A 17,186-nucleotide genomic window follows, 5' to 3' on the forward strand; every position below is an offset into this window, starting at 1 on the left:
CCCAAGTTCTTTTGAAAACAGAGTTGGAGAATGATTACAGTACTGATGCTTTATTTCAGAAGCAGAAACCAAGGACAGTGAAGGTAATTAAAAAGAGAATGTGAGGAAAGATATGAGATTCTGAAGTGAAAGTGCTATTACATTGATTACCATTCAAGATGATCTCCAAAGTGACACAGGGTTTTGCTTTGTAGATATGTCTACTCATCTAATAAAACTTTTCCAGTTAGGTTGCAAAGAGACACTGTCTCATAGAGGTCCATAAAAATAATGAAGGAAGGGAGGGGGGATTTAATTGCCTGTTTTTCTCCCATTTTCTTGTTTTACCTTAGTCAAAATCCATAGGGGGTGGGCAATGGTGGCTCAGTGGCAGAATTCTTGCCTGCCATGCTGGAGACCCAGGTTCAATTCCCAGAGCCTGCCAATGCCAAAAAAAAAAAAAAAAAAAAGCCATAGGAATTAGTGACCCTGCAATGCCAAGTGGATATGACCAGATGCAAAATAGTTATATTCAACACAGCTTTAATCAATAAAATCTACTTGATTAATGGAGTAAATTGTGGTGTCATTTACTATAGTGAGGAACTGGAGGAAAGCAATATGTTTGGGGAAGTAGCCAATTTAAGGTTTGACCTTCCCATGAAAGAGGTGGACATCCAAGTGGAAGGATTAAGAAAATTCAGGGCTGATGGCAATTGAAGCCATGGGAGTGAATACGATGCACCACCCATCTCTACCCTCAAGAAGAGACTAGTGTGAGAAGCCAAGAAGACCAAGGAACTGCTGAAAAATCCCAGCATAACATGGTAATTAGAAAATAAGAATTCAGAGACATAGAAGTGAACAGAGAGTTGGAGGAAACCAATAGCGGTGTCTGATCAGAGAAACAAAAGGTCAGAATATTATAGTGATGGAGTACTAACCTGGGCCAAATAGTGCAGGAAGATTAATTGAGAATTCAGCAACAGAAGTCATAGAAAATTTTAGGCAGTTAAAGGAATGGTGAGTATATAATACAGATTGTAATTGTTTAGGTAGCACATGAGAGATAACGGAAATAGCAAAAGTAATCAAAGACAACTAGTTAACTGTTAACAGATTTTGTTTGCTTTAATATAAGAAAGACCAAAACATGTTTAGTTGCTAGTAGAAAACGGTAGTTGAAATAAAGAAGAAAGAATTGTAATCAATAGCACTGGGTTTTTGAAAAGTAACAGTAAACATCTTTTAGAGCTCAGTTTGTCAAACTATTTTTAGTGGCCAGAGGAATGCATATTTTGCTTTATTTTTATTGTGTTTTACATGGGCAGGCACCAGGAATTGAACCCAGGTTTCCGGCATGGCAGGCAAGAACTCTGCCAGTGAGCCACCGGGGCCTGCCACATAATTTACTTTTAAAACCAGAAAGAAATAGGAGAAATAAGGTCGGTGGTAGATCCAAGAGGTTATGAATATTTTATCCTTTATTATGTTATATATTGTTTCTTGTGTTTATTATGTTATATATTGTTTCTGTGACATGTGAGTAAAAGTATCTGTTCTAGTTCGCTAGCTGCCGGAATGCAACACACCAGAGATGGATTGGCTTTTAATAAAAGGGGATTTATTTCATTAGTTCTTCAGAGGAAAAGCAGCTAACTTTCAACTGAGATTCTTTCTTATGTGGGAAGGTACAGGGTGATCTCTGCTGGCCTTCCCTCCAGGCCTCTGGGTTCCAACAACTTTCCCTGGGGTGATTTCTTTCTGTATCTCCGAAGGCCTGGGCTGAACTGCCAGTGCTGAGATGAGGTATGCTGAGCTGCTTGCGCTGTGCTACGTTGCGCTCTCTCATTTAAGCACCAGCCAATTAAATCAAACATTGTTCATTACAACAGGCATACCCCTTAGCTTATTTTTTACTTATTTATTTATTTTTATTATTATTTTTTTTTGTCAGGGGAGAGCACGAATGCAGTCCCCCACTACCACAAATTATGCAGTCAAGTTTCCCACATTTGGGGAAGTGGCAGGGGTCAGCACATCCGGAGTGCAATGGATAAGCCTCGCCCTGGGAAAACCACCTTCATGGTCATGGTATACCCCCTGCCAGGTAAGTATTCCTCTTAGCTTACTGACTCATGTCCACAGCCACAGAACTAGGTACCTTCACCTGGCCACGTTGACAACTGAATCTAACTACCACAGTATCTGTTAAAACAGTGTAGTGAGAGAAAGGCAGTGGATGGATTTAGAAGAGTTGAAATATTTGATGCAGAAAGAGGGAGTATAATTTGAGTTCAGATAAACATAATTGGTTGCCAAGCTATTGCTTGGTGAACAAGAATTTATTGTCACCAATAGGCCCATTAATGAGAATTTAGATCTCCTTCACAGCATAGTAGGAGGTAGACATTTGCATTTCTTCAGAGTGTGAATTTTACTCATAGTTCGCAGCAGAAGGACAAAAGGACTAGAGCATTGAGAATATTATAAGTTAATCACTGGCATTATGGAGATGTATTCAAATTGAAAAGAGAAATGAAGATTTGAGAGGCTCTGAAATATATGGAGACAGTAAAAGTCCAAATGAGGTAAAAAGAAACACTATTAAAAGAGGACATGTGATTACAACTCAGAAAGAGGGAAAATCAACTTTACAGCAAAAGTTAAGGTAAAAATTGGATTTAAAAAAATCATAATTCTATAAGGTCAGAAATCCTTATATATACTATAAAGAAAGGGAAAAACAGAAAAATGTTTTTTCCAGGCCTAATTCAAAATTGACCTCCCCTTTGAAGCCTTCCAGATTCCTCCAGTAGAACCTGCCACTCCCTCCTATACACACCCTCAAATTTTGTTCATTCCTTTTTAATTGAACTTTTCAACTGGTACTGTATTTATTCCAAATGCACACCGTGACATTATCACAGCTCAGAATGAAGACGTTCTGCCCTGTAATATCCACTGCCATGTACTTTTTAATTAATCTTAGTTGAATTACTTAGTGAAATAATAAAGATATTAAAAGTGATATTTGGGTGAGGCACACAACTAGGTGACTGAACTTTAAGGACAGTGTATTGAAGAAAATGTCAGAAACAAACATACAAATATTATCATGCCTCACTCTATAATATGCAAACTCAGAGAATTGAAGTTGAGAGCACGGGTTATCAGGATGGGGCCTATAGTAAAGTTTCCTAGATTGTAAGCTCTGAAAGCAGTCACATATATTTAGGAGTTGTAACTGTTATTTATAAATTTGGAGATACTGAACTATTTGTATGTGACCTGGCAGTTCTCCGGAACTTCAGGTATTTAAGTGACACCTGAGAATTAGAGCACTAAAGCTATGAAAGTCCAGCATTATCACATTCAGCAACTGTTAAATAAGCTGAAAAAGTGATCAGACTTTGTCTAGAGATATGATTGAAGCTGATCTGGATAGGACTAAGGTATATCTGAATACAAGGTAAAGGACGATATGGTCAATATTTTCCAACTTCAACCTCTGTGCAAGATCAAAGGGAGAGAGGTTTATTTGTTATGAAATTTATATGTTGGGTAGCACATTATTTAATTTAACTTGTAGTGTCAGTATAACTGAATACCATAAGTACATGCAATCATGAATAGGGAGGGAGATCGTATTAGTTTGTAGAGGTTAGTGTGATGCCCCAATAGGTCCTAGGGTAATTTGGACAGAGGATATTTGCAAATCCCCTTGGGGAACTGGGGAAAAAGGAGAGACTATTCAACTTCCTTATCTGAGGAATTCCTGATATTCTTGCAAGTGGTGGGAACAACCAATTCAATAGAGTGAGCCCTTGATCTTGGGGTTCACCCCGCGAAGCTTATTCCTACAATGGAAAGGCTAAGTCTATGGTAATTATGTCTAAGTGTCACCCCTGGAAAGCCTCTTCTGTTGCTCAGATGTGGCCTCTCTCTCTAAGCCAACTCAGCAGATGAACTCATTGCCTTTCCCCCTGCATGGGACATGGCTCCCAGGAGTGTAAATCTTTCTGGCAATGTGGAACTTGACACCCAGGGGTGAGCCAGTGCCTGGTATCATGAGAATGAGAACGTCTTCTTGACCAAAAGGAAGAGGGAAATGAGATAAAGTCTCAGTGGCTGACAGATTTCAAACAGAGCCGAGAGGATATCCTGGAGGTTAATCTTAAGCATTAAATAGATATTCTTTTTTAGTTTATGGTATATTGGAGTGGCTGGAGGGAAGTACCTGAAACTTTTGAACTGTGTTCCAGTAGCCTTAGTTCTTGAAAAAGACTGTATAACTCTATAGCTTTTACATGTGACTGTGTGATTTTGAAAGCCTTGTGTCTGATGCTCCTTTTATCTAGGGTATGGACAGATGAATAAATAAATAATAGAGGGAAATAAAGGGTAAAAATTGCAGAGCTTGAAATATTGTGAGTTAATGAGAGGAGTGGTAAGGCTATGGGATGTATGTGTTCTTTTTTTGTTTTAATTTCTTTTTCTGGAGTGATGCAAATTTTCTAAAAATGATCAGAGAAGAACACACAATTATGTGATTAAAAAATAAAAGCCAACCAATCAGTGTCAGCCTCTCACTTCTAAAAGCCAGCAATCAGGATGAACTCAGGAATGCACTCACAAAAGCTGCTATAGAGTTCTACCAATCAACCAGTCTCGTGAAGCTTACCCTTTTACTATGTCACACATTTATACCTCTAAAGTCCACCCATCCCTGGAATCTATGCTTTTTCCAAACTCTGTGTCCAGCAGTCTGCTCTTCTCAGACATGTTTCCTAACTAGCATACCTCCCCAATAGTTTAGTCGGCAATAAATTGAGCTTTGTCATTTTTTTAAAGTGATATTTGGAACACACAAAAAAGAAAAAGGTAATGGAAAGATCAGTTCTGCAATTCAGAGCTCCTGGTGCAATGTTAGCAGAGAATAGAAACTAGAATTACTCAACTCCTATTTTGGCTCTATCTTTCCTGTCAAGGGGAATGAACATCAAGTTGAGAGAACAGACAGAACATTGAAAAGAGGGAATTGAAGCCTGAGATAAGTGAGGAGATAGTAAGAAACCAGGTAGCTGCTGTAAATGAGTTTGTCTGCTAACCTAAATGAGTTATTTCCCAGGGTACTGAGAAACTCAAGTTAAGATTGCTGAATTGTTCTTCATGATATTTGAAGAATTACATCAAACAGAAGAATAAGAAAAGGAAAAATGTCCTGGATTTTAGAAACATGGAAGAAAGTGTGGATTTAAATGATAGACACCAATGTCATTAAAGATAAGTAACAGGACATTAAAGGCAGGATTGAAGAGTAGAAAGACAGGAAAAGGAGACCTCATCTCTGAAAAGCAAGACATGCTAGATTAACCTCTAGTCCAAATCATCCTTCTCCAGTCATGCTTTGAACCTCCCTACTTTGGATTTGTTGATTTATTTATTTACCCATTCACTATTTTTTCCAGGCAGTATTACTGAATACATTCTAAATATACATCCTATGCAAACCACTAGGCAAAATAAGACGCAGGCTTTGAAATTTTATTCCTACATTTCAGCATGCATTCCAATAAATTTCTCATAATCTTTCAGACAAGAAGAAGAAATGCTCTATAGATGATGGTGCAATTAGGAGTATTATTGATGGTCACGTCATAAAATTAAGAGTATCGACTTTGGGGACTTCCGGAGAAGATGGCGGCTTAGTAAGACGCGCGGGTCTTAGTCCCTCCTCCAGAAGAGCAACTAAAGAAACAGAAACAATACGAAACAGCTCCCGGAGTCACGACAGAGACCAAAAAGACAGCGTACCCCATTCTGGAACAGCTGAACGGGCAGGGAGAATCTGCTGCGGTGAGCTACCCGAGGGGCGCGCGTTTTCCCGGCCGGGGCGGCTGGCGACTGGGGTCCCCTCCACGCACGTGGCTCACCGGCCTGACTGGGAACGTTGGATAGCGGGGCCCTCCCGTCACGCTTGGCGTTTCGGGCCAGCTGGGCAATTAGGACCGGCACTCTCCCAAGCCGCGGCAGCCAGCGACCCCCACCTCCACGCGCGGTTTCCCGGGCCAACTGCGGTGCAGACAGACGAGCGCCACGAGCGCCACCTACTGGGCAGGAAAAAAAAAAAACAGAGCCCAGAGATTTCACAGAAAAAGCTTTCAACCAGCTGCGTAACACACCCAGGGAAATCTGATCAAATGCCCAGACACCAGCAGAAAATAATGGATGACGCTCGGAAAATTGAAGATATGGCCCAGTCAAAGGAACAAACCAATAGTTCAAATGAGATACAGGAGCTGAGACAACTAATGCTGAATATACGAACAGAAATGGAAAAATTCTTCAAAAACCAAATCAATAAATTGAGGGAGGACATGAAGAAGACATGGGCTGAACAAAGAGAAGAAATAGAAAATCTGAAAAAACAAATCACAGAACTTATGGGAGTGAAGGACAAAGAAGAAAAAATGGAAAAAACAATGGATACCTACAATGGTAGATCTAAAGAGGCAGAAGCTACAATTAGTGAACTGGAGGATGGAACATCTGAATTCCAAAAAGAAACAGAAACTATAGGGAAAAGAATGGAAAAACTTGAGCAGGGGATCAGGGAACTGAATGACAATATGAAGCGCACAAATATACGTGTTGTGGGTGTCCCAGAAGGAGAAGAGAAGGGAAAAGGAGGAGAAAAACTAATGGAAGAAATTATCACTGAAAATTTCCCAACTCTTACGAAAGACCTAAATTTACAGATCCAAGAAGTGCAGCGCACCCCAAGAGAATAGACCCAAATAGGCGTTCTCCAAGACACTTACTAGTTAGAATGTCAGAGGTCAAAGAGAAAGAGAGGATCTTGAAAGCAGCAAGAGAAAAACAATCTGTCACATACAAGGGAAACCCAATAAGACTATGTGTAGATTTCTCAGCAGAAACCATGGAAGCTAGAAGACAGTGGGATGATATATTTAAATTACTAAAAGAGAAAAACTGCCAACCAAGACTCCTATATCCAGCAAAATTGTCCTTCAAAAATGAAGGAGAAATTAAAACATTTATAGACAAAAAGTCACTGAGAGAATTTGTGACCAAGAGACCAGCTCTGCAAGAAATACTAAAGGGAGCACTAGAGTCAGATACGAAAAGACAGAAGAGAGAGGTATGGAGTAAAGTGTAGAAAGAAGGAAAATCAGATATGATATATATAATACAAAAGCCAAAATGGTAGGGGAAAATATTATCCAAACAGTAATAATACTAAAAGTTAATGAACTGAATTTCCCAATCAAAAGACATAGAATGGCAGAATGGATTACGACCCAGCAATACCACTGCTAAGTATCTACTCAAGGGACTTAAGGGCAAAGACACAGACGGACATTTGCACACCAGTGTTTATAGCAGCATTATCTACAATTGCAAAGAGATGGAAACAGCCAAAATGTTCATCAACAGACGAGTGGCTAAACAAACTGTGGCGTATACCTACGATGGAATATTATGCAGCTTTAAGACAGACTAAACTTATGAAGCATGTAATAACATGGATGGACCTAGAGAACATTATGCTGAGTGAGTCTAGCCCAAAACTAAAGGACAAATACTGTATGGTCCCACTGATGTGAACCGACATTCGAGAATCAGCTTGGAATATATCATTGGTAACAGAGACCAGCAGGAGTTAGAAACAGGGTAAGATAATGGGTAATTGGAGCTGAAGGGATACAGACTGTGCAACAGGACTAGATACAAAAACTAAAAAATGGACAGCACAATAATACCTAAGTGTAATGTAACTATGTTGGAACACTGAATGAAGCTGCACCTGAAATATGGTTTTTTGTTTGTTTGTGTGTTTGTATCTTTTGTTTTTGTTTTTTTTCTTTTTCCTTTATATATATATATATATATATATATATAGTTAGTATTATTATTTTAATTCTCTTCTCTATATTAACATTCTATATTTTTTTCTGCTGTGTTGCTAGTTCTTTTCCTAAATCGATGCAAATGTACTAAGAAATGATGATCATACATCTATGTGATGATACTAAGAATTACTGAGTGCATTTGTAGAATGGAATGATTTCTAAATGTTGTGTTAATTTCTTTTCTTTTTTTTTGATTAATAAAAAAATTTAAAAAAAAAATGTGGGCCAATAAATTGCCAAAAAAAAAAAAAGAGTATCGACTTTGGATCGCAGCTACTGGGAACTGATCCTAGCTCTACCATGATTCTAAATACGTGATCTCAGGAATAGTACTACTTTGCTTGCTGTGTCTCAGTTTCCTCAAGTACTAAAAGGGATTATAATAGTATTAACCAGAGGGACTGTTGTGAGATATTGTTAATAAAGCTAGAGAATGTAATGAGGTTTTGCATATAACAAGCACTCAAATGCCAGGATGTTTTCTGATTTCTTTGTTTAAAGAGACTGTAAACCTGGTATCCTACACACACACACACACACACACACACACACACACACATATGTGTATTTTAATCAATGATTTAGTAGACAACATTAATGATCTTTTGACAAAATTTAGGAATGGCAGAAACTAGGAGGTATGTATGGCATAAGTAGGCCAAATTTTCCTTGCAACCAGGAAAAATAAACTGAATCTTCCAAGATAAAATACATGGGGATTGAAGAAAATTATTGTTTTATGGCCACAAAATATCACCCCTGCACATGTGATAAAGACTTTGGTATTTAAGTGGACCAGTCTACCTTAACAAGATTACAGAGATTTAGTATTTCATTAGTTTATGCATTTAAATTTAAAATGAGTTTATTAATATGAAACACTGATATATATTTTCCCATGGCTTAATTTAATTTTCATATGATTACTTCAGCAAGGGAATGTATGATGTGCCAACATCCAGTGCTAACATGAAATCCATGTCTATTAATATATAAGAAATCATGAAAAAGTAAAGGAAAATTAGTGGCTACTTAGAATAGTTTTATGTATTTCTAAGAGTGTATGTGTTTAATATGGAAATTTTGCTTAGAATTTCTACAATGTAAAATATAGTAACAGCAGCTTGTGTTTTGACTTCAGTGTATAAAAGAGCTCACTCCAATTAGAGATATTCCTAAAATATTTAATTATTTGAAATATTTTAAGTATTTTCACATTTGTTTACTTAATCAAATATTTCCAAATTTAAGAATGAAAATAGCAGAATTTCCAAATAAACATCGAGTAATACTGGAGAAATAATATTAATAAAATAGCATAGGATCAAATAAACCTTAACATTAGAAAATAAGAAGAGAAGAAAGAAGAGAAAGACTAGCTATTAGAATACAATATAATGTCAAACCTCATAAAGAGGTTTAGGATGGAATAGTCGGTAATGTGTAGTAAGCATTCTAGCAGAGCGTAGCGTACTAAGAGCTTCAGCAGTTAAAGTTGCAGTGGCTTTGGTTATTTGTTCCAACCACTCCCATTTCTCATTCCATCTGTTATAAATCTCCTACAGCTATGGGATTTAGGTTCAATAAAGAGTCTTAAAAAAAGAAAAGAGTTTCCCACATACTTAACCTTCTCACAGGTCCTGCGTCACAGGGCAAACTTTTGACACAATTTCTTATGACTTGGGTAACTTGTACTTACATAGCAAAAATATGTATTCACAAAATTTTTTTTTGCTATTTTGATTTAGAAATTTATCTGAAAAAAATGAGGTTGCCATCTGTATTAATAATAAACTATGTGAATAAATAAATATTTTAAGATATATTATGATCTGATAAGCATCTTTGAATGGTATAAATTATTCTATACACCTAGAAGAATTGTCAGGAGGGACTTTTTACCTATTCTATATAACAAGCATTCTCAATTCTGGGCTTGAAGATATTTTTGGCTAAGAGATATATTAATAAATTAGAAGAAATGATCATCTTATGGAAGGGATTTGTTTTCCATTCTGTGTTCACAAGTCACATGAAATTTAATTTTGGGTAAAAAGTAAATTATGAAACTCTCAAAAATACCACTTTCATTTTGAGGGTTTTTCAATAAGGGTTCATGGAAAGAGATGGCAAAGTGCTTCTGCAAAGACTGTTCAGCTAATGGAGAGACAAAGTGGCTCACTTAGCAGGCTATCAGTTGAGTGTTTGAACACTTTGATTAATTGAATCCCAAAACTGATCATTAACATCCCTACAAAATAAATGCCTATATTTATAATATAATGCATATTAAATGTATTATATTAAATAATGGAAAAGATAGAATGTATAATTTATATATCACATTTTATTATACTATAATAATTTCTATATGAAATATACCTAATTATAAATCTATATATAAGTAAACACTATCCACTAATATTTAAATACTGATATATTAATATTACCTAAAATGCATATAATATGCAATATATTATAATTTGCATACAGTATATTATACTTATATATTAATTTATACTATATTCATAGAGAATTAAAATAAATATTTAAATAAATCAATATATTGTATGAGTAATAAAAGTTAAAATAATTTTATGCTAGTTTATTCATTATATTTATAAATGCTATGATATCATATTTTAATAAATTAGATACATTTATTATACAGTCATTGATCCTACCTTTGTCTTTAGAGTAGACATCATTTTCCTATTAAAAACAAAAGTTTAAAAACAATTGGGCAATTGAATAATTAATACTGTTGTCTGAAAACATGACCAATTCAATATTTAGCCAGAATTGCTATCCGTAACATAAAGTAAGAAATCAGCATGAATTAATGGAAAGAAAACACATTTTGTAACTGTAATACCTGGGATTTAATTCTTGCTGTGCCATTTTATGACTGCTTGATCTAAGAATTACTTAAGCCCTCTGGGTTTCACGTTCCTAATCCATATGAAACTGACTTTAAGGTTTCCCATGTAAGTGTGGTTTGATTTATGAAAATGATGCATTTATAGTGTCTAGTAAGAAGGACACATGAAGCCCTTGTGTGTGTTTGGCATGGATATTTATATGACAGAACACTACTCAGCAATCAAAACGAACGAGGTACTGATTCAATCGACCACATGAATGAATTTAAAAGTAATTACACCGAGTGAAAGAAGCCCCGCAAGGTAGCCAGAATCATACAAAATGCAAAGTGTGTTTAGTAACAAAGCAAATCAATGGTTGCCTAAGAACTCAGAGTTGGGTGGGAGAACTTAAAAAGGAACAAGAGAACACTTTGTGGGTGATAGATATGCTTATTTTTCTGATTGTGGTGACATTTTCATAGTGTATACATACGTCAAGATGTCAAATTTTACACTTGAAAGTGTGAATGTGTACTTTATTGTATGTTGATTATACTTTATATTATATAAAAATGTTTTAAATAAATATATGCTGCCTCCATTCGAGGTGAGTATTGTCAGCATATCATGAGTGCTGGCTGTAATGAAATGAGAGGTAGGAAGAGAGATGTGATGCAGGACCCTAGATTTGTCTTCCACTCACATAATGGCTGCTATTATTATTATTATTACCTCACTTTCTGTCATAAAATCACATGCATGTCAGTGTCAGCTTAGGACTAAGAATGAAAACACCAAAGTAGCGCTAGGGAATATTTTGGGAATTGTGCTGTTTGCCCACACATTTACAGCAAGTAGAGTTGATAAATTCTTACTACATGGTGTTAACAATTTGATTGGATTTCTTCAAATCCATTTCTTTTTTTCTCCCTTGCTCATTGCAAAATGCCATCACCATAATCATTTTCGATATTAGTATTTGTTGAGAGTTCATTTGGACATGTCATCATAGCAATGCTGTGGATGATGTCCAGATGATCACTGAGCAAATCCTGATGTGGGTAATAGATACGATGTGTGCAGTTAAAGTGTGTCATTTCCTAATCCATATGAAGCTGACTGAAACTGTTCTTTTTAACAGCATGCACGAGTAATCAGCCTCTTCTGTGCTTTACTCAGACCTAGCATCTTTACTTTTTCTAAAATTAAATTAAAGCTTTAGCTGAACTAGGAGTAAGAATATAAAATGAATTATTAATAAATGAATCAAGGTTGTGTCTTTTTTTTTTCCTGCAAAGTTCACCCTGTGAACTCTTTCACAATATCCTTTTTAGTTATTCACTAGCCATTTGATTCCTAATGCAAGAAGTTGTTTTATCACCACTCTGACTTTGGTGACCAAGGTCAAAGAAAAAGATTACTTAAACTTGCCCAAGAAATTTGCTTTAAGATTAATGTTGGAAAATCACAGAAGATAAGTTTGACAACCAACAAAATATCCACATTATTTTGGGATCAAGAAATACGTTTACCCAGCTATATAAATTAGCATGTGGAGACATTACCAAAACATTAATAAAGTAACATCACAAAGCAAACTGAAATGGAGAGAAATGCCTTTAAAAAAAACATGTGTAATAGCCATGTGGATGTATCACATAAATCTACAATGAAAGGGAGCATATTTAAACAAAGGCCTCAGCTATCAGGCTTGGAAATCCTCCACTGTGTTTGTTCTGAGGCTCCACTTTCCACAGAGTGCTCCTAGCTGATAACGGAGTGCAAAAGCAGGTCTCACAGGAAAATTATGAGTGTAAACATCTATATTTAAAAAGAACAAAGATACCAAATCAATAACCTAATTTACAGATTAAAATAAAAAAAAAATAAAAAAAAAAGAAGAGCAAGCAAAGCCCAAAGTTAGGTACAGGAAGGAAATAGTGAAGATTAGAGCAGAGATAAATTACATGGAGAATTAAAAGGCAATAGAGAAAATCAATGAAAGCAGTCATGTTTTTGAAAAGATAAACAAAACTGGCAATGTTAAAGCTAGACTAACCAAGAAAAATATTCAAATTACTAAAATCAGAAATGAAAATGAGGATATTACTACAGATCTTACAGAAATACAAATGATTATAATTATTTGGCAAATGAACAATTTTACACCAAAGATTTAGATTACCTAGATGAAAATAATGAATCTCTAGAAACACATAAAACTATCTGTTCTAGTTTGCTACCTGCTGGAATGCAGTATACCAGAAACAGAATGGCTTTTTAAAAAGGGGAATTTAATCAATTGCTAGTTTACAGTTCTAAGGCTGAGAAAATGTCACAATTAAAATAAGTCTATAGAAGTGTCCAATCTAAGACATCCAGGGAGAGATACATTGGTTCAAGAAGGCCGATGAAGTTCAGGGTTTCTCTCTCAAGTGGAAGGGCACATAGCCAACATACAGTTTCTCTCTCATCTGGAAAGGCATGTGGCGAACATGGCATCATCTTCTAGCTTTCTTTCCTGGCTTCCTTTCACGAAGCTCCCTGAGAGGCATTTTTCTTCTTCATCTCCAAAGGTTGCTGGCTGATGGACTCTACTTCTCGTGGCTATGTCATTCTGCTCTGCTCTCTCTGAATCTCCCATTCTCCAAAATGTTTCCTCTTTTATAGGACTTCAGAAATTAATCAAGACCCATCCAAATGGGTGGAGACACACCTCTACCTAATCCAGTTTAACAGCCACTCTTGATTAAATCAATTCTCCAGGGAGAGATCTAATTACAATTTCAAACACACACTACTGAATAGGGATTAGAAGAAACGGCTGCCTTTACAAAATGGGATTAGGATTAAAACATGGCTTTTCTAGGGTACATGCATCATTTCAAACCCGCACACTATCTAAATTAACTCAATAAGAAATTCAAACTTACTATTAACAAGGAACAGAACAAATCATTAGGCAAAACTTCCCAAGAAAGTAAAGCCCAGAAAATGGCTCAACTGGTGAATTCTACCAAATATTTAAAGAAGAGTTAAACTAATTATTTCCAAATTAATCCAAAAACAGAAGGCAGGTTACTGTTTTTCAACTCTTTCTGTGAGGCAGTCATTATCCTCCTACCAAAGCCAGATGAGCCATCACAAAAAAGAGAACTATAGCCCAATATCTCTTATTAATATAGATGCAATGATTATCAGCAAACTTGCAAACCAAATCCAATAGCATGACAAGAGAATTATTCATCATGACCAAGTGGTATTTATATCAGTATTCAAAAAGATTCAATATATGAAAATCAATCAGTGTACTATAAATCATTAACCCAGAATAAACTAAGAAAACCTATGGTCATTGCAATTGATGCAGAAAAAGCATTTGACAAATTCCAATACCACTTCATGATAAAAACACTCAACAAACTAGGCATAGCAAGGAATTTCAGAAACATGATAAAGGGCATTTATGAAAAAACTCACATCTAATGCTATGCTCAATTGTGAATGACTGGAAACTTTTTTCCCTAGGATCAAGAACAAGAAAAAAAAAGTTACTTGCTTTCACTACTTCTATATTTCATTGTACGGGAAGTAATAACAAGAGCGACTACAGAAGGAAAAGAAATAAAAGACATCCATCTTGGAAAGGAAGAAATAAAGTTACCTCTACTTACAGATGAAGTGACCTTATATATGCACCTTCTTAAGATTCTACCTTAATCCTAAACTAGTAGATGTAATAAATAATTTTAGCAAAGTTGCAAGATAAAAGTTTAACAGATAAAAATCAGTTGTATTTCTATATATTAGCAAATAAAATGAGATTAAGATACCAATCCTGCTAACAATGTAACTAAAAAAAGAATAAAACATCCAGGCAAATAATACAAGCAGTTAAAGAAATAAAAATTACCTAAGTAGGGCAAAAAGACTTGTACTTTAAAAACTATGAAACACTGCTGAAAGAAAGACATAAGCAAATGGAGAGACATTTATTGCTCATAGATTGGAAGAGTTAAAATTCTTAAGATAGCAATATGCCCCATATTGAACTACAGATGTAATTTTATACTTATCAAAATTCCAACAGTGTATTCCATATTTGTACAATTTGATCATAGAATTCATATGGAATTGCAAGGGACCTTAAAAAGGGAGTCCCTAATATTTGACATGGTGACAAAACTACAGTAATCAAAACAGTGTGGTGCTGAAATAAGGATTGACAAATAGAGCAATGGAATAGAACTGAGAATCCAAAAATATACCCCTATATCTATGTTTAATTGTTTTTTACAAGGGTGCCAACATCATTTAATTGGGAAAGAATAATTTCTTCCACAAATGGTGCTGGGAAAACAGAATATCCACATGCAAAGAATGAAGGTGGATCCCTACCTCATGCAATATACAAAAATTACCTTAAATGAATCAAAGACTTATCTGTAAAAGCCCAAACTATAAAACTCTTAGCAGAAAACAGGTGTAAATCTTGATAAGCTTTGATTTGATGCTGGATTCTTAGTGACACCAAAAGCACAAACAACAGAAGGAAAAAATAAATAAACTAGGATTCATCAAAATTAAGAACTGTTATGCATCAGAGGAAACCATCCAGACAGTGAAAAGACAACCACAGAAAGGAAGAAAATATTTTCAATCAATATACATGAGAAGGGTCTAATATCCAGAACAATAAAAAATCCATTAAGCCCATTAAAAAAAAATGGCCAGAGGACTTGAATAGACATTTATCAAGGAAGATATATGAACACCCAATAAGCACATGTAAAGATACTCAGTCATTAGAGAAATGTAATAAACAACAAAATGAGATATCATATTTTAATGCAATTTTATTCATATACATTATAAATAATATATATGTACCATGTAATATACATATATTATCTATATACTATACATAGATATATATGCATGTATGTACCATGTACTCATACAAAGTGTACCATCAATGGTTCATGGTATCATCATATAGCTGTGCATTCATCATCCCAAAAGATGTTTTTGCATGTGAAAAACACAAAAAAAGGATTAAATTTCAAAGAACACCACAACAATTATTTGTAGAACAGTTTGCAGAATTTGGTAGGGTTGCAAATTCCATAGAATTTTGTAGGGTTTTTACTAGTAGCTGCTCCAAGACAATGGAGACTAAAATAAATATCAATATAATGATTCAGCAATCATACTCATTTGTTAAACCCTACCTTTTCTGTATAACGCCACCATCCCCTTTGAGCTTTCTTCCACTCTTTAGGGGCATTTGAGCTATGGCCATTCTAACATTTTCACATTGGAAGAGGCTGCCAATAATATGGAATAGGGGGATGAAACTAGTTGATGTTCTGGAGAGGTTGGCCCCTCTGTGTTTCAGGACTAACCTGGTATAGGAACACCAGAGGTTGTAGGTTTCTGAAAGTAATCTTAGTGTATGGGACCTTTGTAGAATCTTATATAAAGCCCCAGGTGTTCTTTAGGGTTAGCAAGAATGGTTTTGGTTTGGCAAATTATGATAGACAGCAGTGTCTAACTGAAGCTTGCATAGTAGTCACCTCCAGAGTAGCCTCTTGACTCTATTGGAACTCTCTCAGACATTGATATTTTATTTGTCACACTTTTTTCTCCTTTTTCCTCAGGATTGCATTGCTGATTCCATGGTGTCAAGACCAGTCTCATCCCTGGGAGTCAAGTACACGCCAGGGAGACTTTCACCCCTGGGTGTCATGTCCCAGGCGGGGCATGGGAAGGTAATGATTTCATTTGCAGAGGTGGGCTTAGAGAGAGAGACCACATTTGAGCAGCAAAAGATGTTGCTAAGCTTCTCCCCTACATATATAAGGTTCACAATAGGAAGCTTCAAGATCAAGGGTTTGGCCTATTGACTTGGAATTCCCTAATATTTGAATATCAGGGGTTTCCCTGGTGGTAAAGTTTAATATTCCCATATTTTTGCTCCCATCTTTCAAAGGACTTTGCCAATACTTTTGGATTATCAGCTTAACATATCCTCTGGTGTATCTGGGTATTATACCAAGCCATACAGGATTACACACCCTCATTTCCATTATGGGCTCTCTGTGCCTGGAATGTTTAAAATTCTGTCCAGACAGATTGAGTTAGACTATGTGCCACAGAACATTAAGGTTCTAAGACGAATTAAACCTTTCTTCCTTTGGTCTCTTAGAGTAGGTGAAGTTTGAAAATATAGACAATGCCTTTCTTTCCCCTGTATTCTGAATTACCTTAATTCTGATTTGATTGGTTTCATTCTTAGCCCTAAATACCAGGTTATACATCTATAGCACAGCCTTTCAAAATATAGAAATAACAATTACCACTCTGAACTAAACGTGACTACTATAAGAGCTTACACTCTAGGCCC

At 35.7% G+C, this 17,186-nt stretch overlaps 1 non-coding gene across 1 annotated transcript; it reads right to left on the reverse strand.

Moving 5' to 3' along the window:
• Window positions 1-1,933: 1,933 nt before the first annotated feature.
• On the reverse strand, window positions 1,934-2,097 carry LOC143652494 (U1 spliceosomal RNA). The gene has a single exon (XR_013160723.1). It is a non-coding gene; the product is annotated as a U1 spliceosomal RNA (small nuclear RNA).
• Between the last annotated feature and the right edge of the window lie 15,089 nt (window positions 2,098-17,186).

This window comes from Tamandua tetradactyla, chromosome 1 (assembly GCF_023851605.1).
Source record: "Tamandua tetradactyla isolate mTamTet1 chromosome 1, mTamTet1.pri, whole genome shotgun sequence".
NCBI classification, from domain to species: Eukaryota; Metazoa; Chordata; class Mammalia; order Pilosa; family Myrmecophagidae; genus Tamandua; species Tamandua tetradactyla.